Here is a 23795-nt window from a genome sequence, read left to right as displayed (position 1 = left end):
TTGCAAAGCTGTCACCCTGAGCACTCATTCTTTGATATATTGTTTTTCGCAAGATCGGTATTATGTTTTGTTCATATTTGGAAACCCACATATTTGAATTTTTTTTTTACCAAGTCCGGTTTATGCCCCTTGTGACTTATACCAAATATGGGTAGAGATCACATGATACTTGAAAGTACCTCCCTTAACATGCAATCTTCAATGACTCTTGTTGCAATCTGACTGGATTTAGAAGTTCAAACAATATCAGATTTTTGTCCAAATAGGGGAATTTATTTTTATGTTATAATTATTTAATTGAAATGCCAAGGGAAACAATGCTAGGCAAGTCAATGAGGGCAGCGGGGAGGGAAACACCGGACGTGTACACCGGACATGTACATCCAGCAAGGGAAGGGGGCGCAACCATGAATGAATGACTGGGGGAACGAGGAAGGATCCTAGGGAATGGGGAAACAGAAAAAAGTATAAGAAAAGAAGAAAAGGAGGGGAGAGAAGAAGGGTGGGTGGGGGCTGGGACCAGAGATTGTAGGGGTACATCAGGGGCAGCCAACGCCTCAGTACTGTGCTGTGGGGGAGACGAGGGCAGGCAGGGGAGAAGAAGAAAGGGCGATAGAACACAACATAGGGTGGCAGCAGGGACCACATAAAAAGAAACACGTAAGCCTTATCCAGCAAGTTATAGACCACCTTCTCATAGGAGGCAGTCTTGTACATGACCGTGAGCCATTCCTAGTGTGTTGGGACCTGTGGGGATAAACGGGGGAATTTAAAATCCTTGACACCCTTGTAGCAGAAATTAGACTTTCTAACGCCGCTCTTTTGAAAAACCTGCACATTGGAAATTACGTGAGCACACTTTTGTATCAAAAACAGTCCATGCAAAGAGATTCACCCATATTCCCAATTTTTTTCTTTTAGAAGACAAAGATTATGTCCTAGATGCTTGTAACCATCTGCATATAGGCTATATATGTCTGTGTCTTCGGAAGAACTAAGATAATAAATCTAAATTGATAAGCTTAATGGTAGGTAAACAACATTTCTTCAATATTAGTACAATATATTTTTGGGACAACAGATGTCCAGCGGAACTGTATGGAGCCGCCATAGCCAGAAATTTAATAGCAAAGGGTTGGAAGAATAAAGATTCCCCAATCTGTTTGGCAATTATGGAAAAGATTACAGAAAAGTGCTGGTTATCAACTCTCTGGTATCACTTGCTAGAGTGTTCTTAAGGAAGGAAAGAATGACTTGTGTAGGATTCAAACAAGACTAATATTGCCAATACCATTAGATAATCACACACCTAATGCAGTGGAGTTCTCTTAAAACCATTACTTATCCGTACAAAGATAGGTATATGTATGTAGTCTTTATTCACAGTGGCTTATATTTATATATTTTTCTAGTTGACTATTCCTCTACTGTATCCACCAATTGATTTAAAAATATATATTAAAAAAAGGAAGAAGAGCTCTTTATTTGAAGAAAGGCTCATTCACTGGGTAAAAAGTCTCTGCAACGGCTCTTTCACTGGTATCCAACTCCCAGACATTTGCAAGGTTGCAGCATGGAAAAAAACACCTAACCTTGATGAATCATTACTATTTGGAAGTAGAAAGGTTAAAGATCGTTGTGGGACATGTGATGCTGTATAACCGTGTCAAATAAGGTGAGCATCATGTGTCATTTTAACTGTAATCAGCATCTGATTCTGTGCCTGATTCAAGCTTGAACCATCCAGTGATGTAAACGGAACATATCACTCGTTTTCCAGCTTTTATATATTTCCTAATTTCATAAGGAAGCCTTCTCTTCATCTTTCATTTCTGCATTGGAAATCTAACCTATTGAACCTTTTCGGGGACCCTCTCCCCCAGCGCCTTGAGACCCTCCCGGGTGAGTAGCACGCTTTACAAATGCTGTGATTGATTGATTGATTGAGATCAAAGCCTTTCATCCTAATTACTCAGAATGTGAGTAATCTAGTATGGTGGGTAGCCAACACCTGGTGCAGTGTTGAAAGAAGTGTTTGTTACCCCTGCTGTTTAACATTTACTCCGAAGATTCAGGGGTTGACACAGGGAATAATTGAAGGATTGTATTTGAAACTATGAACAATACCGTGAGTTACCATTAAATAACCTTTTTACTAATTGATATATGCCTCTATTTTGACAAATGATAAACCAATGAGGGAAATTCAGTATACACAAAGACAAAAAAAGTAACCACATTAGCATAAATGGCTCTGTATATAGTAGGAAATTAATCATTTTTAACACATATGCCCCAGTTTGTTCCTCCAGAAAAAATAATTCTGTCTCGATAAACATTATGAAATTATAGGGGTGGGAGACCGCAGAATCTCCCATGAAAAAATCAATTAATAGGAACTCGAAAGCAAGATTGATATGTTCAGTTATTTATTGAACATTTTTAGTTAATTGATCCAATGCGACGTCTAAACACAGAAAATATATGACACTTGTAGTTTTTCTCTGCTGTATGATCTTTTGATTAGTTTGTAGTGTGTCTAGCTCATACACTTCCGTGTAGATTTGATTAAAGGCATTATATATCAGTGAAGATGTGCGGCCGATCTTTCAGCTTTTTTCTAAGCCCTGTCTCGCTTTCCAATGACCAAACAGATGGACATTACTACTAGGATAATATTATCAAAATACTACTAAACTAATTTGGTAAGTTGTGTGTGTGTGTGTGTGTTTATATATATATATATATATATATATATATATATATATATATATATATATATATATATATATATATATATATATTCACAGTGGTAGTTGCCTCTGTGTAGTTATGGCTCAGTAACACTTTCCACTGAAAAGGCAATTATTGATTTGCCTGTAACTTTTCACCCAGTGGAGGTGAGACACTCACTCACTCTGGAGGCTTTGGTCGCTAAAGGGAATCCCTCAGGTGAGACTGCAGTACTGTTTGGAGATTCAAGCAAGTGGCATTCCAACTTGGGAGGCTTGGCATGCTCTCTCTGGTGCCTTTTATCTCAGTTTGGAGTTTTTGAAGTAAACCATGTTGGACAGGGAAGGTCCTTGCCATATTTTTGGAGATCGTGCTTCTTGCTCAGAGTTCACAATAGCAAATTTCTGTTGGTTTTAGACATTTTCGATCTCAGCATAAACAACAGTCATTATTCAAGCCAAATACATGTATGCAGCCCTACATTTATTGCCATATAATGACCTCTGGAATAGAAGGATATCGTCCATTGCTGCTTTGAACAAGCATTTGCAATGCAATAGGTCTCGCATTATTAAAGTTAGAGCTATTGGCATTGTAAATGGCAATGCCTTTTATTTATGTTTTTGCCTTAAGCATTACAGTGCATATACTAGAGGTCTGCAAATGTCACATGCCCGAGCCAGAAATGTCCACTTGTGCAGGCTTCTGTTTGGTTGGTATATTATATGCGGCAAGTTGTGAAAGCCTATGCACATCATATGGGCAGCTGATATTTGCAGACTACCACATGCCTTTGGCTAATTCATATTAAATAGCCAGCTGATATTAGCCCAGTGCTTCAAACCTTTGTCAAATGCATTTTTTGTGGACAATGAATGCCCAGTAGTGCAGGCCTCAGGGATAGGCAAGTGATGTGATCAGGGAACATTCGTCCAAATTTTAATTGTGTTTACATTTAATATTGAAGGATTAAGACTCATGTTCCAACATTTAACACAGCAGCAGCATAGTAATATTGATGCAAGTAATCTCTGTGATGTTTGAGAGGTACCGTTTTGGTCTAAAAGAAACTTTTTTATAGAAGTTACATGAAATATAAAAACAGCATGTCTCTCCAAAATGTCCATTATAGACTCTCAGATATCACCCACATTAAAAAGGAAAAACAGTATTTAAAACAATCTGTTAAAAAAACGAATTTGTCAAGTTAATCAGGGCAATACTGAGCTGCAGAACAGAGCTAGCTTTATAAGCAGGCCTCCTGAAAGGCTCTTTGCCCATACCTTAACATGTATCCACTGCTGGGTAGGCCAAAGGTTTCTGACTCTCTAGGTGTAGTGCTGCTAAAAGATCTTCAGCAACATGTGCACCAGAAAGGGTACCTGAAAGTACAACTAATGTAAGAGGATACACAGATGTGTACTGCATCATTTTTGACCCTTTCCAAATCAGACACAAAGGCGATCTATAAAAACGAACCCACTTTAGAAAGACCATTTTTATAACATTGTATGTCATGTTTGACTCTTAAATCTTAAAACGAGGTGAAAATATAATGGCAGGTATGTCTTTGTAAAAGGTGGCAACCCTACTTACCAGTGGTTTAATATGTTACTTAGGCATCCACCTTACTGTAGGCAGGGGGACTATTGAAGACTGTCTCTCACTGTCTTGGAGCACAGGGCAGTTTTAGCTGTCATGATTGCTGCATGCTTTCCTTATTAACCAGGTACAATAACCACATCCTCAGCACCCACGGAGCATCCAGGAAGCCAAGATGCAGGTCGGCCATCCCCACAACCAGTTCTACAGACCGTGGGTGCCCTTCACCCAAGGTATCTCCGGCAGCCTCAGCGATGGGACCGTGTTGGTGATTAGTGGCACTGTCAGTCATCATGGTGACACGTTTTCTGTGAACTTGCAGTGTGATCATTGCGCGCCGTCTGAGAACATCGCTTTCCACTTCAACCCGCGCTTTTCTGAAGGTGGTGTCGTTGTTTGCAACACCAAGGAGAGGAACCAATGGGGAAAAGAGGAGAGAAAGCATGAGATGCCTTTTCACAAGGGCCACCGTTTTGAAATCAGGATCCTTGTGAACCATCACTGTTATATGGTGTCAGTCAACGCAAAACATTTCGTGGAGTACTAGCACCGGATTCCGCTCCATAGAGTTAACGCCGTGCACATAACTGGAAATGTGGAATTGGAAAATGTGTCTTTTCAGGGTCCTGGGGGGTTCCCTCAGTCTTTCCCACCTTCTACGTGCCCTCCCGGAGGATCGTTCCATCCATATCCAACTCCACAATTTCCACTGCATGGCCAACAATGTCCTGTGCCGTACCACTCACACATCCATGGGGGTTGCTACCCTTCTAAAGTAATCACAATTTCCGGGACCGTTCCGCACCATGCTAAGAGGTTTGCTATCAACCTGAAGTTCCATGGCGGCACTGCCTTCCATCTGAACCCGCGCTTTGATGAGAACACCATTGTTCGAAACAGTTACCTGAACAACAACTGGGGATCAGAGGAGCGTGGAGGAGCAATGCCCTTTTGTAAAGGACAGGGCTTTATGATTGTAATCTTATGTGAACACCATTGCTTCTGCCTGAAAGAAAAGCTTGTTTCCGGCAAGAGGACAGGCTACTGGGCTTCCATCAACAGAGAACAAGCTCTAGCCGAATTAAAACTGACAAATGCAGAATATAAATTAATATTCAAGTAGTGTGCTAGTGTCTGCCATATCACCCACAAAATAAAGAAAGTAAAGTATAAAGTGCTCCAAGTAGGCCTAATATCATTATGCAGCTACTAGGTTTTATGCATCCCAATTTACGAAGAGCCCTAATTAACACATTTTCTTTCATTACTCATTTGCTCCTGGGAATCGGTTTTTGGCCAAGATCACACACTTTGGATAAGAAGCTGGCACCCAAACAGTGAAAATTTAACCCCCTCATTGAAAAACAAAATTCACCGCCGCAGCCCGGCTTGAACAGGAAGCCAGGCAACCTGTGTTGGGACGGGGGCCGGGCCGCAAAAAGACAGGAAGCAGACAGGAGCCTACCCCGCGCTCCTGTGCTGAAGCGCTCCTGTGCCCGTCAGCCGGAAGATTTGCGTGTCAGCTAGCGGGGCTCCCGTGCTCGTGGAGAGCCCCGCCTGCTGCTGAGGATGACCCGCTGCCTGCCGAGGGAGAGAGGAACACACGAAAAGAACTCGGTGGGGGGTGTGCACTCGTGTATGTGTGTGCGCGAGTGTGTGTGTGCGCGAGTGTGTCTGTGCGCGTGTGTGCCTGTGTGTGCGCGTGTGCCTGTGTGTGCGCGTGTGTCTGTGTGTGTGTGTGTGTGTGTGCATGCATGCGTGTGTAGAAAGAGCCGATGACTGGTGGGGGGAAGCGCGCGTGTGTTTCAGTCTGTGTGGTGGCTGGCTGTGTGCGCACGCGTGGACGGAGCCGATGTGCGCACGCGTGGACGGAGCCGATGTGCGCGTTCGCGCACCCAAATCCTGGAGAAAAGCTAGTAACACACGCCTGTCCCCATTCCCCCGAGTCAGGCAACTAAAAGGCTCCTACTGGACGCATCCTTCGGATGCAGTACCAGCGAGCCCTAAAAAGGAAGCCAAATCCTTTTTTATGAGCAAATTCCTTCCATAATTTCAGCAGACTAGACATTATTAGACGACTTCCGAGTTCACATACAAGCTACCAGACTTCGACCCCTAAACTTCATGTTGGACTTATATATATATATATGAGTGGTAAAGCATATATGTTTCTCTCACAAATCAATGTATAATTATTTAGAACCTTGTAGCATAACTGTTTTTAGCAATTTGCTGTACAATGATTATGTTTACTACATTTCCATGTCGTTCGTGTTCTAAGTTGAAAGATATGTAAATGTAAAGCGCTCTGATACCCTATTTTGGGTCATGTTCACGCTATATAAAGCACCACATAAATAAATAAAAATGTGTGCTGAGGGCACTCCACCTCACTTTTCGCCTGCTGCACTGGAAACAAAGGCTTTGTCTGTGCCAGTCTGTAAGAAATATATAAATACACAAAAGTCGGGAACGGCCTGAACCCGTTACAGGGTTGGACTTGTGGAATACACAAACTGTCGGCCTACTTGGTATAAGCATGAGGCAGAAGGCACCAACCAACATGCCAAGATTTCTATTTAGTCAGAATTCAAGGTCCTGCACCAGTGGAGACTGAAAAATCTTTATGTTGCAGAGATGAGTCTATGACAACCAGCTTGCTTTTGCCTGGTTTGGGTACAGAAGCCTGCCATTTCTGCAGCCTGCCATGAGTAGAGCTGCTTTGATGAGGGGTGCTGGAAGTATCCTTGCACAGGGTTCTCATTTGCAACAAAAGGAGTACTGCAAGCTTCCTGTGCATCACAGGAAAGGTAAAGCAAAAAGGGGGGTTGCTGAACTGTTCCTTTGGAAAAAGAGGAATTAGGTGTAACTGGCGTGACCGGAGGTGTAGATGTAACACCTTTGGGCATCCATTTTGTTGGATGTACTTGCCTCACACACCCATAAGGGTGTCATGCTTCATCATAGGCATTGCTCCTCGTCGGGGAGGCGGTGCAATCCCCAACGGGCTCACCTCTAAGAGGGGCCCTTTGGCGGAGATCTTTTGTATCCAACTGCCTTATGGTGAAGTGCGGGTGTGTGGGTGGGGTAGCAAGTTGCCTAGAGGAGTGATTTAAAATGTAGCAGAGGGTGCCGGAAACCGAGCTCGGCGGTGATGGGTAGGTGAATCCGCGTGGACACGGGAAGTTTGAGCCATATCCAAAGGTCCAACCCCGATGTACCGACCCGCCGAACGTTCATGTGGCATTTCATCCCTGACCATTAGGCATAGGATTGAACCACAGAGGTAAACTACACCCACACTACACACATGACACCAGCATGTTGTTTATTATATGTAGTTTTCACCATTAATAGGTCCTGATGAATCGCGGGCGAACAGCCACACGCGAGAAACATGTCGACCAATCTTTCTTCTATTCTCATCTAGGGTCACTACACCTAACTTGTTGACACCTAGCGAGCTAGATTCACGTTTTTAATTGCAGTAGGGGGACCCCCAGAATAAAGTGGTTTCCGGCACCCTCTGCTACATTTTAAATCACTCCTCTAGGCAACTTGCTACCCCACACACCCGCACTTCACCATAAGGCAGTTGGATACAAAAGATCTCCGCCAAAGAGCCCCTCTTAGAGGTGAGCCCATCGGGGATTGCACCGCCTCCCCGACGAGGAGCAACGCCTATGATGAAGCATGACACCCTTATGGGTGTGTGAGGCAAATACATCCAACAAAATGGATGCCCAAAGGTGTTACATCTACACCTCCGGTCACGCCAGTTACACCTAATTCCTCTTTTTCCAAAGGAACAGTTCAGCAACCTCCCTTTTTGCTTTACCTGTACTTGACACGGGCACAAGCTGATACTGGACCTTCCACCCTCCTGAGTGGTAAATAGTGTCCGTTTGATCAATTGATCACCCTCCCTCCTTCTTGACAATTCATCACAGGAAAGGCTCTGCGCTCCCAGGCCATGTTGTGACCAGATTGAGGTCCTGGTGCCCCTGCAGTATGCACAGAAACTGGATTATCTGTGACAGCTTAGCCTTTGTAAAAAATCAAATGAATCTAATGGTTCTTCCTTAAGAAACATGTAGCATTTGTGATGTTGGGCACAAAGTCACTGTGAAAGCCACACCAGAAGTAATAAAAGTGCAGTGAAAAGGTTGGTGCTAGATCCTGTGCTCACTGTAGCCAGACTTTAGCCTTCGGATTACTTTTGCATAACAAGGTGGGCTCTTCCCTTTGTTTGGTGATGGATTTTTGATTGGCCTAAAGGGGATCCCAATGTCAGGATTCACCAGAATGTGACTGAACCCTTTGGAGCACAGCCTCCTGTTACACCAGCGTCCTCTCTACCTCCTTCCATCCAGGGTTTGTTCTTGTGGCCACATTGCTGGGGCAGTCTACACAGCCCTGCTCTGTTGGCTTTGAGGACGATACACCAGTTGGTGGTGCTCCCCCTCTACAGTTGGCAGTAGCAGGTACAGCATCCAGAGACTTTGAGACCCAAAGCAATATGACGTGCAAAGATGTGATTCTGTAAGAAAGCCTTTTGGTCTATTTACACTAAACTATCCCTTAGAAGGGTGGTTGGGAATCTGAGAGAAAAACACTGTTCCTTTCCTCCGCCTGTGCAGAATGTTTGGACATGCATTCCACATATTAATACTGGTCCAACGGGAGCATACTGTGTCAATACTGACTACCCCCATTTCCTGTAAGAAGTTATTTTGCAAGCTGGCCTTATGTACATTACCTTTCTGTGCAGTGCTGTGTTGAGGGTAAAGCTTTTTTAGGTCTCGCCAAGTGCAGCACGCATACGCTGCCCTAGGAGAGGGCATCTTGGGATCACTCCAGACAGCTTTATGAAAGCTTGAGCGTGTGGTTGTCACATTGGCCTTTGCGTGTGGCTTTCAAAAAACAAGCATTTGCAATGCATCTGTCTCGCCTTTGGGACCTTATATGTATTTAGCAATGAAGCATATTAGCCTGGGTGCTGAAACATTTAATGTTCTTTAATATGGAGGGAAAGTGAGGACCACACTGTGTGACACTCCAGGTATGGGAACACATGGAGTGAAATATTGCCTTTTAGCGGGAAATGGTAGAATTCAAAGCTGTGTTTTAAATATAGAATCCGGGCCTACTGTGGTTATAACACTGAAAATACAAGATTTGATAAGAAATATTATTATCTACGGGTGCTCGTGGAAGACAATTTCTATGGACCACTCTCTTTGTGGGCAGAAGGACATGGAGGAGGTAGGTAGTATGGGTGGCAGGCAGTGTGTGGAAAGCTGGACACAGGAGACCTTAATAGCACTTAGTATGAATTAATGTACCTCACAACAGGATCCTTCTAATTGGGTACCAGCTATTGACAAAGCCAATAGTCCTGGCTTATTGTAGGTGTAATGTTACTTGTTGTATCATATACTAGCAGCCCGTCCCGACGTTGTCCCGGTATGAAATAGAATGTGTGCAATGTGTGTAATAGACAAGGGAAATTTATTTTAAAATCTCGCGGTAGACAACATTTTTAGCATGAAGTGTCACAATAGTTAGGCATGTGTGTGTACCTCGGAGTAAGAAGTATTAGCAGATGTCTCTAGTGTGTATGTACTCCACTTCCATAGGTAAGCGTGTGTGAAAGTGCATTTAGTTGTAAATTTCGTGTCCCCGCAGGCACGCTGAATCGCGTCATCATCCGCTTGAGGCCTGGCTCCAGTTTTGTTTGATGTTGTGCTTGTGGTGTAAAGTCGTTGATGCAGAGAGTTGAGTGGGTGACAGCGCGCGCTGGAGACGCTGCGCGTGTGGGAAAGTGCAGTCAGTTCAAAGGTTAGTGTCTCAGCAGGCGCGCTTACTCGCGTCATCCGCCACCTGAGCCCGGCTCCAGCCCTGGTTGATGTTGTGCGCCTGGTGTCAATTCGTTTATGCAGAGAGTTGAGTGTGTGACAGCGCGCACGAGACGCTGCAGTTAGTGTCCCCGCAGGCACGGTCCTTTATGCAGAGTTGACTGGCTGACAGCGCGCAGGATACTGTGCAGTTATTGTCCCAGCAGGCACGATCAGTCGCGTCTGCCCCCGCAAAAGCCCCGCCCATTGGCCACGCCCCTTGCTCCCGCGCAATTGCCGCACCCATTGGCCTTGGCCACGCCCCCACGCACACGTTTGTTTTCCACACGCCCTCAAGGAATGTATTTTTTGGGGGGATGTGCCGCGCAATTGTTGCCGTTTGTCGCGCCCATTGGCCACACCCCTTGATGCCGCGCAGTTACAATTGCCGCTCCCATTGCCCTTGTTCACGCCCCCAGCACAACGCACACGTTTAACGAACGCTTTTTTTTTGTCGTCATGCCGCGCCCACGCCCACAAGGGACTACTTTGCCGGTAAGGTTCTTTTACGTTTCTAATGTATATGGTGGGCAGCTGTATAGCCTATATCCATCTGCTGCAACTGTCCTTTCCAATGCTGTATTGGGTGTTGTCAGTGGTGCTGTGGTTCCTGAGATTACCCGCCTCAAAGGTTTGGGCTCTCTCTATTATATTAGTATAGATGTGGATGGTGACAGAAGCAGCAAAATAGCAGTAGTGTAGCACACTATGCTAAGCACAGATTTTTAGCTTACGTGTTTTAAACCATGCCCTTTATTATATTGGTAACGCCCCTTTGAGAGACCGCCCCCCAATTTCTTCATCTCACTAGTCAGAAGTGGGCAGAGCATCTGAGCAGGAGGGAACAGTGCCCAACACAAAATCGCAGCACTGAAGTGGCCAGAACAGGGCAGCACAGAACAATGTAAAATAGAGCAGGGCAGCCCAGAACAGTGCACAATGGAACTGGGCAGCACATAACTGAACAGAACAGAACATTGCAAAATAAACAGGGCAGAACAGAACAGTGCACAGCTGAACAGAGCAGTGCAGCCCAGAAGAGGGCCAACACTACTGTGCTCCACAGAACGGGGCAGAATAGAACAGGGCAGCACAGAACTGGTCAGAACAGAATGGAAAGGGGCGACCACTCGGTCCCCCCGAACGTATGGCAGAGTGCCTCGATCCCCCCGGGAAGCCATTTTGGGCGGGAGGCGCGTCTCGGCTGGTATGCCCGAAGTGGCGTAGCCGGGGCGCGCTTTTTCCCGCCCTAGAGTGGGCTGGCCTAGACACTGACGCGGCCGGCCACGCCCTCGGGGCAGGCAGGGGCGGGTTTACGCCCGCCCTGAAGATGGATAAAAAGGGACGCAAGACCAGAAGACATCCTCTTGTTCCTGTGCTCTGAAGCTGCACCTCCTCGCTGCCCGTGAGCTCGAGACGGAACGAAGAGCCAATTTTGAGCGTTTTAATCGTTCTTGTTTGTTTTACAGTTACTCTGTTGGAGAATGCCGAAGAAGGTGGGAAAACGCATGACTACTGAACAGATGCTGCGTGTTCTCATGAAGGAGATGTCCGAACTAAAAAAGCGGGTGGATAAGAACGAGGAAGGGGGACCAAAACGTCCCTTGGCGGGAGCAGCCCCGGGAGGGAAAAACAAGAGGCCCAGGAGGGGAGCAGCGGGAGAAGACATCCCGGGTCCCAGTGCCCCGCTCGAGGCACCAACTCCCGTGCCGGAGGAGGGGAATCCGATTCCCGTTGTGGTCACCCCCGTGTCCGAGGATGATATGCCGCCCGAGCTGGCAGCACAATTGGCAGCGTGGTTGGGTAAAGGTAACGAGGGCGCCACGGCTGTCGACGCGCAGGCGCTGATAAAGCAATTGCGTGAGAAACAGGAGGCAGCCAAGGTGTCCGTGCCGGCTGCAGTAGTGGACAAGACACCAGGGACGATTGCGACCACAGAGGCAGCGTCAGGTGCAGGTAAGCGGCCATTGCCGATTGCGAGGGATGAGTCAACACCCTCTCGGAGAGAAAAGTTGGGTCAACATGTTCCTTTGGCAATTAAGGAAAAGATTTGGGCGGGGGAGTATGTGAACATTTTCTCATTGCTTGTTGATCATTATGAGGTAGAGCATGTTAAGAGTCAGAAGGATCTCATGCATCCGAGTGTTTGGCGCGCAAAAATGGCCGCCTTTAAAGTGAATGAGAATATTGGCAATTGGGGCAATGCTTGGGGAATTTTTACGTCAATCTTGGGGGAACGTAGGCCTGAGTTGTTTTCCGAGTTTCCAATCTATCAATCACGAATCATGGGGTACTCGACATCGCACCAGGGTAACCATTGGTTTTGTTACGATAATCTTTTCAGAAAGGCAAAGGAGCATAATAAAAGTTTAACCTGGGATTGTTATGATTCTTTGACTTGGGATAAAATGAAGGAGACAGGAATGTTAAAAATGCCGTTGGTAGGAAGTAATGTTGGCGAATCCTCCCGGCAATATGCGGGGACGCCCTTTCGATCAGGTACGGGTACCGACGATTACTCGAAACCTGCCGGCAATACTGGAAAAAGGGGTTTCTGCTTTAATTTCAACAAAGGTAAATGTACTAGACCCCAGGGATCGTGTAAATTCAAACATGAATGTAGTGGTTGCGGGTCGTCCCATCCTGAGTCCACGTGCAGAGCCAGAACGGGTGATAACGGGGGTAGAGGAGGCGCCAAACAGGTCTAACATAGTCCGAGGGGCGCCTTTACCTACCCCGATTGATACCTTGGCGATGATTCCCTGGCTCAGTGAATACCCGGATCGTACTTCTGCTGGGGTGCTGCGGAACGGGTTTTCGTATGGTTTCCGCATCCCGGTAGGGGACTTTCAGGGTGTGGAGAAGTGCAAAAATCAACTTTCCGTCCTGCAGCATACGCCCGTAGTACAGGATAAGATCCGTAAAGAGGTTGCACGAGGTCGGGTCGCCGGCCCGTTTGGTGTACCCCCGGTTCAGAATTTTGTTTGTTCTCCCTTAGGGGTAGTCCCCAAGAAAGACCCAGGTGAGTTCCGACTGATTCATAATTTGTCAGCTCCACGAGGTCTTTCTGTAAATGATGCAATCGATCCAGGAGTGTGTTCGGTGCGGTACGCATCCTTCGATGAGGCCGTAGCCATTTTGAATCGCCTGGGGCCCGGGGCGCTGATGGCGAAGTCAGATATCGAGTCAGCGTTCCGATTGCTCCCGGTACACCCAGACGACCAGCGTCTCCTGGGATTCATGTTTCAGGGTTGTTATTACATGGATTGGTGTATGCCAATGGGGTGCTCTATATCCTGTGCATATTTCGAGAAATTCAGTAGTTTTCTACAATGGGTCTTCACAAAGAAAACGGGTTTCCAACATGTAATGCACTACCTTGATGATTTTCTGTTTCTTGGGGCAGCCGGCGATCTTGAATGTGGCCGGGCCTTGGCCGAATTTTGTGTGTTAATGAAACAGTTTGGTGTGCCATTGGCGCCGGGTAAAACAGTGGGTCCTACGACTTGCCTCGAGTTTCTGGGGATCGAGTTGGACTCCAGTGAGGGTTGTTTCCGTTTGCCAGCTGACAAAGTGTTGAAATTCAGGGCTGCACTGCAAGTGTGTATAAATGCATCGAAAGTTACGCTGCAACAATTACAGCAGTTGGTGGGACAGTTGAATTTTGCCCTGAGGGTAATACCAATGGCCCGCCCCTTTTCCCGTTCAATTGCCCAAGCGATGGTCGGCCTAAAGGAGGGCCATCATCGCACGAGACTATCGGCTGAGGTCCGCCAGGACATGCGTATTTGGTTAGCATTTCTGGCGGACTTCAATGGTCGAATCGTCTGGAATAAACCAGCCGTGTCCTCTGAAGAGCTGGGGCTATGGACAGATTCAGCAGGAAGCATAGGTTTTGGCGCCATCTTCGGCACAAAATGGTCGGCACAAAAATGGCCGACATGGTGGCATGAGAATGGTCTGACGAGTAATATTGCTTTCCTGGAACTGTTTCCCATCTTGGTGGCCTTGAGAACATGGCCCGATGGGTTCAAAGATCACTCTGTCATATTTTGGTCTGACAATATGACCGTGGTCGAGTGTATCAATAGTCAGGCAGCACGTTGTAAATTAATTTTAAGACTGCTCAAGGAAATTGTTTTACTGTGTATGCAATTGAACGTGCTATTCAGAGCAAAGCATGTCCCAGGGGTGATGAATCGGGCGGCTGACGCACTGTCTCGTTTTCAAATACAGGCTTTCTCGGGTTTCCTCCCCTCAGCGGACCCAGAGCCGGCACCCTTTCCCGAAGCTCTCTGGTCTCTCGGTGCCCCGAACTTCGTCACCTCGTGGGAGAGAGTCTAGCACCAAGGACGAGGAAGGCATACGGAGGGGCGTTTCGGGCCTATTTAGCCTTTTTGGGGACTGATAGAGAGGGGCTTTGGGGCCACGAGGAATGGGTGGTGCATTTTCTGATGTCCTTGCGTAGGGCTGGGAAGTCGGTGGCTACGGCCCAGAGGCATCGTGCTGCCATTTCCTTTGTTGCCAGGGCTCATAATATCCAGGACCCGACAGCGTCTTTCGTGGTACAGAAAGCGCTGCGAGGGTGGCAACGCCTTGAGGGTCGCAGAGTAGACGAGAGGCGCCCGATAGGTTTGGATAGGTTGGCCCAGTTGTTGGCCACACTCCCTGCCACATGCTCATCTCAGTTTGAGACGGCATTGTTCCGAGCCGCTTTTACGCTTGCATTTCACGGGGCAATGAGGGTGAGCGAACTGGTAGCAAGGAACAAACTGGATGTGGCGGGGGGTTTGTGCCAGGAACACGTTCAGATCAGGGGAGAGACGATGACTGTCTCCTTTGTCAGGTCCAAGACCGATCAAGATGGGATGGGTGACTGCATAATCATACGCAGGATTCCCGGGTCCTCCATGTGTCCGGTAAAGTGTTTAGAGGACTACCTAGCACGAAGGGTGGCATCATGGGGGGGGACGTTGTTGAGACACGCAGACGCCACCCCACTGACGAAATTTCAGTTTCAGCGGGTGCTTGCGATGTCTATTGCCGCTGCGGGCTTGAACCCGGGCGAATTTGGGACCCATTCCTTTCGTATAGGGGCTGCTACAGAAGCTACAGCCAGGGGTCTTAATGTAGAACAAGTGAAACGAGTGGGGCGTTGGTCCTCTAATTGTTATAAGAGATATGTGCGGTTGCACATGTTGTGAAGCTGTCATAATGTACTCACGCTTCTTGTTTTTCTTTGGTTTTCAGTTGCGCAAGCCTACGAGGCGGGGCGGACTATGCAGTCGACCCAACACCGGGCCAGCGGTCAGACATCACCGACTGTGAAAAAGGAGGTGTGGGTCGTGGGCCACTCATACGTGAGGCGCGCCGCAGACGTATTCAAAGCAGGTGACATGATTCACGTAGCTGGGGAATACGGGTACAGGGTGTCCTTCTACGGAAGAGGCGGTCTCTGTATTGACCAGTTTCAAACATTTTTCGAGGGTTTGTTAGGGCGGACGAGGTCACCGCCGTCTATAGTTATAGTACATGTAGGGGGCAATGATTTGGTCACCACTGGTAGACGACTTCTCCTGGAGGCAATGCTTTCCACTGTAAGTTGGTTGGCGAGGAGAGTTCCGGGGTGCACAATTGCGTGGTCCCATTTGATTCCACGAAAGGTGTGGCGGGGGGCTATTTCTATTCCTGCTTTGAATCATTCTGTTAGAAAGCTTAACAACAAAGTGAGTAGGCTGTTCCGTTCCAGGACATTGCATTCTATTTCTCATGGTTGTATTAATGATGACAGTATGTATTTGGGGGATGGTGTGCATTTGTCTCGGGTGGGGAATGAGTTACTCATAGGAGACTTCTTAGCATGGTTGAAAACGTTGAAACATGACCTTTAGGTAGGAGTTTTGTGGGGGGTCCGGATAGCCGGTCAACTATCCGGCCTGTGGCGGTAAGGTCATGATCGGTGAGCACTAATTGGAAGATCCCTATGAGTGGGTGTCACCCAACACGGATGGGAGCGCTCGGGAGAGGTGGCCTTTGGCCCCTCAACGGGGAGGCGGTCCCTTCTAAGGATGGGTCGCCGAAAGAAAAGGAAAGGCGGTCAAGGCCCCTTCCTGTGTAGGAGGGGTTACAGCCCCCTCCTGGGGAATTTCCCGGGGCCAGTGACATCTGCGACGGCAGATGCGGTAAGTTGTGTGGGGTTGGGGGGAGGTCTACGATACCTTCTAGATACCTCACACGAGTCTCGAACGACCTTTAACTGGCGTCGAGTTTATAGGTGCCCCCGTCAAGTCAAGGGAAATTGGTAGTAGTTGCACTTGAGTACGCCTCAGTGCTGTCGCCCCTCCCAAGTGGGGGGGGTATGTCTGGTTAGGGATCTTGACACCGGTTACGACCTTGCCGTTGGCCCTTAAACGTTAGGATGTACAATTTCAATATTTCAAGAAAATGTTTTGTAGGATGTTAGTTCGGCTAGGAGAACCTCTGTATTAGAGAATCTGTTAAGGTTAGCCAAACATCGCAATGTGGTAATGAAATTGTACATTAATATGAAACTGTCTAATGTTTTTTTTTTAAATTTTGTTTAATAAATACGTCCGGGAGGGTCACTCCCTCCCACTTCCAAAAAACTTCAAGAACTGTTTCCGGTTTCCCTCCTTTGGGGATTGTGTTGAGAGGGGGTGGCGGGTATCTCAGCCATATGGAAAGGGGCGACCACTCGGTCCCCCCGAACGTATGGCAGAGTGCCTCGATCCCCCCGGGAAGCCATTTTGGGCGGGAGGCGCGTCTCGGCTGGTATGCCCGAAGTGGCGTAGCCGGGGCGCGCTTTTTCCCGCCCTAGAGTGGGCTGGCCTAGACACTGACGCGGCCGGCCATGCCCTCGGGGCAGGCAGGGGCGGGTTTACGCCCGCCCTGAAGATGGATAAAAAGGGACGCAAGACCAGAAGACATCCTCTTGTTCCTGTGCTCTGAAGCTGCACCTCCTCGCTGCCCGTGAGCTCGAGACGGAACGAAGAGCCAATTTTGACCCACCCACCAGCCCCTGAAGACAGCCAGTTGTTTAATAAAATTGATCGATAATTCTATTTCGTTTACAGGTTGTGTTAGTATCGTGTTGATGTTGAATGTGTAATAAAGATTGGTCTAATTTTGTAAGTTTGGTGATTAAAGAAATTCGGAGTTAACGTCCATTTATAAATGTGCTTTTCGGTCATAGTGGCCAATGTGTTGTTTTTGGTTTAGGTAGCATTTGTCGTATTTATTTTTTGGTCGGGCGGTAAGGTCATGATCGGTGAGCACTAATTGGAAGATCCCTATGAGTGGGCGTCACCCAACACGGATGGGAGCGCTCGGGAGAGGTGGCCTTTGGCCCCTCAACGGGGAGGCGGTCCCTTCTAAGGATGGGTCGCCGAAAGAAAAGGAAAGGCGGTCAAGGCCCCTTCCTGTGTAGGAGGGGTTACAGCCCCCTCCTGGGGAATTTCCCGGGGCCAGTGACATCTGCGACGGCAGATGCGGTAAGTTGTGTGGGGTTGGGGGGAGGTCTACGATACCTTCTAGATACCTCACACGAGTCTCGAACGACCTTTAACTGGCGTCGAGTTTATAGGTGCCCCCGTCAAGTCAAGGGAAATTGGTAGTAGTTGCACTTGAGTACGCCTCAGTGCTGTCGCCCCTCCCAAGTGGGGGGGGTATGTCTGGTTAGGGATCTTGACACCGGTTACGACCTTGCCGTTGGCCCTTAAACGTTAGGATGTACAATTTCAATATTTCAAGAAAATGTTTTGTAGGATGTTAGTTCGGCTAGGAGAACCTCTGTATTAGAGAATCTGTTAAGGTTAGCCAAACATCGCAATGTGGTAATGAAATTGTACATTAATATGAAACTGTCTAATGTTTTTTTTTTTTATTTTGTTTAATAAATACGGCCGGGAGGGTCACTCCCTCCCACTTCCAAAAAACTTCAAGAACTGTTTCCGGTTTCCCTCCTTTGGGGATTGTGTTGAGAGGGGGTGGCGGGTATCTCAGCCATACAGGGAACAGCAGAACATGGAAACACAGTCAAGACCAGCAGAGAGCAGAGCAGAATCGAACAGCCAACAAACGGCAGAGCTAACATTTGGAACAGAAAGGTGGTGGAGACGCACTGCGTGAAGAAAGAGATGAAAAGCGAAATGGGAAAAGTGAAGGACACCGATAGGAGAACAAAGAAGGTACAGGAAGTGAAGGGGAATGGGGAAGGCAGGGTAGAAAGGCAGCACGACACTGGGTGGTGAAAGGGAAGGGTGCGTTCTAAAGAGAGGGTCACAAAGGGCACTCTGGAAGAGAATGGAAGAGGGGGGAAGTGAGCAAGAGGAGAAACGGAGAGAGGAAGCAAAAACGTATATGTCGAGGATTAAGGAGAAAGACATGAATTTGTGTGTGCAGAGCTGAAAAGTCACACCCATTCGAGCACCTTCTCCCTGCTCAGGCTGAGATGTTACAGTCTCCGGTTTAGAGATTTGGAACTACAACGGATGTATTAAAGTTACCAAAGCCTCCCCTCCTCCCGACCCCCGTCCATGAATAATGCAACAATGAAACGAAGCGTAACAGACCAGCTGCCCGGGACTGCGACAGGTGCGGGATTATTACAATACAATATCACACCAATACTGGCGCAAAGCTCTCTGGAAGCTGTTAAAACGGATATTTGGGTGTAAAGCGCCTAAAAGTACAAAGATCGCAAGGCTACAAAACCATTACTACTAATAATAATGTGTGAAACTGTACGGCACTTAGGACTGTTATCTTTAGTAGCGGTGCACCACACAAGAGTCAACGTTTTATTACAGTGTTCTCTGTTGAGTCTTGGGAACCCTTAAGAAGATCTGGTGCGAAAAGGCATGTACGTATAAATTTAATCCTCGGGTGGTTTAGAAACGGTAGCGAAAAATCCAAAATTAATACTCATTGCACTGTGTTTACATGGATAGTTCAAGTACAAGTTTTCCCTGGAGTGTAAAATAAATATGTATTCACTCTTCGCAAATATCCGGCCCAGTTGTCCAAATAACGCCCGATATTCTGGTGTATTTTAGGAAAAGGCAGTTTTCTGGACACAGTCTGCAGACGTCTCCCAACAATAGCCCCTTTTCTTTAAAAGAAGACGGTGACAGACGCAGGGCTCCAGTAATGAAGTTTGTATTTTTTTTCCCTTTTGACTTTCTCAGAAGGCCTCTCTGGGCTGGCTTTTAAAAAGGAAGCAGCCGGGATTAAATCAGGGAACAAGGGGCTGGGGCGAGGGGTGTGGACAGATGCACCTGCATGGGGTGGGGGGGGGGGGGGGGGGGGTGTGGATGGTTGCCTGTCTGATGTCTGTCTAGTGGGGGGGGTGGGGCGCTTTTCGAGGTACACACGCGAGCTCCCAAGATGGCAACAAGGCGGTTGTACCACTTAATAGAGAGCTCTATGCCAGCCCCTGGGCACAACCAGCAAGACTGAGCACGGGGGCATTTCAACACACACTGAAGGAGGGACGCTCGCCTTCACTACACCCCAAAAGCGACATTTTTGTGGCTTACACGGGTGACCTGTTTCATCTGCTGCAGACAGGATATTTCCAAAGCACTGAATTAAGCGGTGTTTTTTACCCCAGAAATGCAAATATTACGTTTTACTCTAAGAGCGCAAGACAGTTGCACGCGGTCTCCTTCGCATACATTAGTGGTCGAATAAAAAATATGATTTTTTGATGAGATCATGTGATCAAGTATTGTTGAAAATACCGCGTGAAGCCGCTGTTCCTGCACAGTGACGTGTTTCCGGTTGAGCAATCAATGACTAAGAGAACGAAGGGTCACAGAAGCGCAGGTTCGAACCGAGAAACTGTTTGAATAAAGTTAATTTCCTGCAGTCTGCGCAACTTTCAGCCAGGATAAACAACAAGGCGCAGGGCAAAATGGAATCAAAACTGGGGGCGGAGGGGAAGAAGTTAGGCGCGATGCTGAACTCACCCGGGGAAGAACTCAAAGTTTAACATAACTGTAAAACTACCGATTCATGAAAACATTTATAATAGTTTCCACCGTGGTTTTAACGGTCAAATTGGCCAAGACACTGTTAATTTAGAAGTCAAAAGAATATCAATTGATACATTTGCTAATACAAAATTAAATATTGTTAGAAGCGACATAATTATCCTACATGTTTAAGTACAGTGCCCTCAGCTTGTAGAAATGAATACTCACTTAAACTAAATTTAGTAAAATAAACGGCTGCTTCGAAAACACAGGCTGTAGTTTAACTGACAAATTTAATGGAATAACTTGATTTAATAGTTCAGGGAAACGTAGTCCCATTGCGCGCCCCAATTGTAAAATGTTTATTCGAGTTAATTGTCCGACTTTGATTTATCAGCAGTTGCAGTAGTATACGAACATTTGTTGCTTAAGCAGACAGCACTGTGTGTCCTCCTGCCCACGGGAGAGCCGTGGGAACCCAGGGCCATCACTCAGTGTGCCAAGCTCACTCAGGGCGGCTTCTAAGAGCTGGCGTGTTTGGGGGATAATGGCATTTGATAATGATAATGGCAATGTGATTTTTACAGCTTTCACCTCCACGCCAGCCACGCCACCCTCAACAGGTCTCCAGATGTGATGGGGAAAAAATAGAGCTTCTGGTAATGAATCCCCCCTCCCCCTCCCAGCCCCCTGTGATTCTGAACAAGCAGGGGCATGCCAAATCTGTGCCCGCAGCAGGGTTAGGAGAGCCAGTGTGAGGAGAGCATGGGTGATGGTGGAGAGAGCAGGGCAGGCCGAGCAACTCCAGAGCCAGTGTGAGGAGAGGGAGGGAGGTGGAGAGAGCAGGGCAGGCCGAGCAACTCCAGAGCCAGTGTGAGGAGAGGGAGGGAGGTGGAGAGAGCAGGGCAGGCCGAGCAACTCAATTGTCTGCTGTGAGCCAGGTGCGCTAATTTAAACAGATGGCCCCTATAAAGATAAGAAATTGCTTCACAACAGCATTGAAGCAGACGATCCAGTCCGGATGGGCTGGACGAAAGGGAGCAAGGGCAGTGGCCAAAAAGCATCCTTTTCAATGGGAAGCCAGTGTTAGCTTAAACGCTGACGCGACCCAATGAAAATGATGGGCGGGGCTTCAAGTCCCCTTCTGAAATCTGCTCTTTCACAATATGTCTCGCTGAGCAAGCAGCGCATGCGCGCTGCAATGCTAGGCGAGACCTAATGAAAGAACGCAATTGGTCAAAGGCGGGTGCATGTCCCACCTCTTATTAAAATTTTCCCTCCCATGATGTTTGGGCGTCGGGAGTGAGCTACGGTGTGCAGTGTGCCAGCTGCATTCCTGGATCATGTTACAGATTAACACAGCGCGGTCGCTTTCACTTTCGCTGCCGCGTTTTTTAATTTTGTTTATGGTGTCCTCTGTTTTCTTTTAGTAATGGAAGCACGTCATGTCTGCCTTCTTGGCTTTCATTGTAATAACAGCCACAACAGCAGACGAGCGTGTGTGTCAAAAAATGTTAAAAACTTGTGCTGCCTTGAAGAACTGTAAAGCCTATTACTCTTTGCCTGCTGCGGGCAGAAATATGCAAAAAAAGCTTTTCGGAAATCTGTGCCGAGAACAAAGTTCGAGAGAGTTTCTGCACGAGAAAACAAACACAATTGCACACCGATTCGAGCTCATAATGATCACTGTAATTACAGTCCTTTGGCAAGTGAGACAATGTGGTTTTATTCTTTTGAACTCTGTGCATAATTACTGCAAAATTGAAACTTCAAAAGGACAACAACAGAACCAAGATAAGGCCTCTGCAGAGCGCGCGATGATGCTGGGCGATGCGCTCCTTTTCTGCAGCCACCTCGCGCTTGTTTTGTGCTTGTTTGAAATGGAAATGAAGGCCTCCCTCGTTACGCGGCCCCGCATACCTGCGCCCTTAGCTTAGATCGTAATAACAGCCAGAACAGCAGACGAGCATGCGTGTCCGAAATGTTAAACACTTGAGCTGCCTTGAAGTCGAAAATATAACTGAAAAGCCTCATTACTCTGTGTTGGGGTCAGCTCGGCGCTGCAGTGAGTCAGACAGGGTGGGGCTTGGCTCACTTCCCTCGCAGACCTCACTTCCCTCACTCCTCCCTCCCTGCTTCTCTCGGGCGCTCTCCTTCCGGCAGGTGCCTCCTGTCTCCAGACGCTGCTCCCTGGGACCCTCAGGTGAGCCTGGCCTCCGACCCCCTGCCGGCGCCTCGCTGTGGGGTCTTCACTACCGGTGACTGTGGGGAGGAGCGTGGGTGCGGTGCAGGTGGGGTAAGGCTTTTGAAATCATTATTACCAAGTTAAGGGTACTGCTAAGCGTTCCCTCACATAGGACGGAGTTATCCGACCCTAGATGGATCAACCCACTTAGCTCTAAGTCAGCGAGACAACTAAAAGATGCCCTAAAAGTTATCCCACGAATCGAACCTTTGATTTGTGCCCGACGTCTTGAGTATAAACTGGCATTGGCCACCGTAATGGTGAATTGAAGGAGGAAATGTGGAGAGACCTACTGGAGGCTAGCATCTTGGGGAACAATGCAAGGTTCTGGGGTACCATTAACCAACCCCTATTTGATAGGGCGGGGTTGGAGATGTAGGCAGTAATACAACTGAGTATGAATGGGTGTCTCACTTTCAATCTATCTCCACGTGCCCCTTGGTTCACCACCAACCCCACAGTAGGGTCAACTCCAATGCTGCGGTAATGTTCGAACAGAAAGCTGTGGAGAAGGGCATCTCAGGGCTTACACGTAACAAGGCCCCAGGTCCGAATGGTATTCCCCCGGACCTTTTTAAATCAAATCCACTCCTATGGGCTCCGGTTTTGACGGCGGTGCTTAATGCCGCGGCCAGGTCCAGTTGCCCGGGCACCTCGACTATTGTGCCGGTTTTCAAGAAGGGCGATCGCAACAGTACTTTGTGTTATCGTCCGATCTCCCTTCTTGATTCCGTGGTTAAGGTTGTGGGTGGGGTGTTACTGGGAAGATTATCGTCCTGGGCGGCAGAGAATAAGATCATCTCCGAAATACAATATGGGTTTCGCCCAGGGCGGTCCACCTTGGCCCAATGCCTTAATCTATATATGATCCTGGGAAAGTATACAATCGCCCGCCAAGGTACAATGTACATGCCCTTCATGAATCTTTCCTCCGCCTTTGATTGTGTCAATCGGGGGAAATTGTGGCAATCAATGAGGGCCATGGGGGTGGAGGATAATTTGGTGGACTTCCTGGAGGATCTACATAGGGACACCAAGGCCAATATTAGATTTGCCAAGGATCTTCGAGTATCCAGGGATTTTAAAATAGAGAGGGGGGTTAGGCAGGGATGCATCCTGGCCCCTTTCCTATTTAATTTATATATCAATGACCTGGAAAAAACTCTGGTAAATACAGGGGTCGACTTACCTTACGTGGGGCGACGAGGTCTGCCCGTCCTCCTATACGAGGACAATGCTGTCCTGGTTGCTAGGACGGCAAGGGGACTTCAGACCCTGCTTGATACATTCCGGTGTTTTATGGACTATCGTGACCTTGCAGTT

The 23795-nt window shown here is 47.6% G+C and overlaps 1 protein-coding gene and 1 pseudogene across 3 annotated transcripts in view; both read left to right on the top strand.

Annotated features, from left to right (window-relative positions):
* The window catches only part of GGCX (gamma-glutamyl carboxylase), a 271699-nt gene that overhangs the window by 66505 nt on the left and 181399 nt on the right, over positions 1 to 23795 (top strand). The gene's annotated exons all lie outside the window — the stretch shown is intronic.
* Positions 4495 to 5458, top strand: LOC147679814 (galectin-9 pseudogene; annotated as a pseudogene).

Source organism: Lissotriton vulgaris, chromosome 11 (genome assembly GCF_964263255.1).
Source record: "Lissotriton vulgaris chromosome 11, aLisVul1.2, whole genome shotgun sequence".
Classification (NCBI taxonomy): domain Eukaryota; kingdom Metazoa; phylum Chordata; class Amphibia; order Caudata; family Salamandridae; genus Lissotriton; species Lissotriton vulgaris.
The sequence above is the reverse complement of the archived record's forward strand: the minus strand, read 5'-3'. Positions and strand labels throughout refer to the sequence as shown.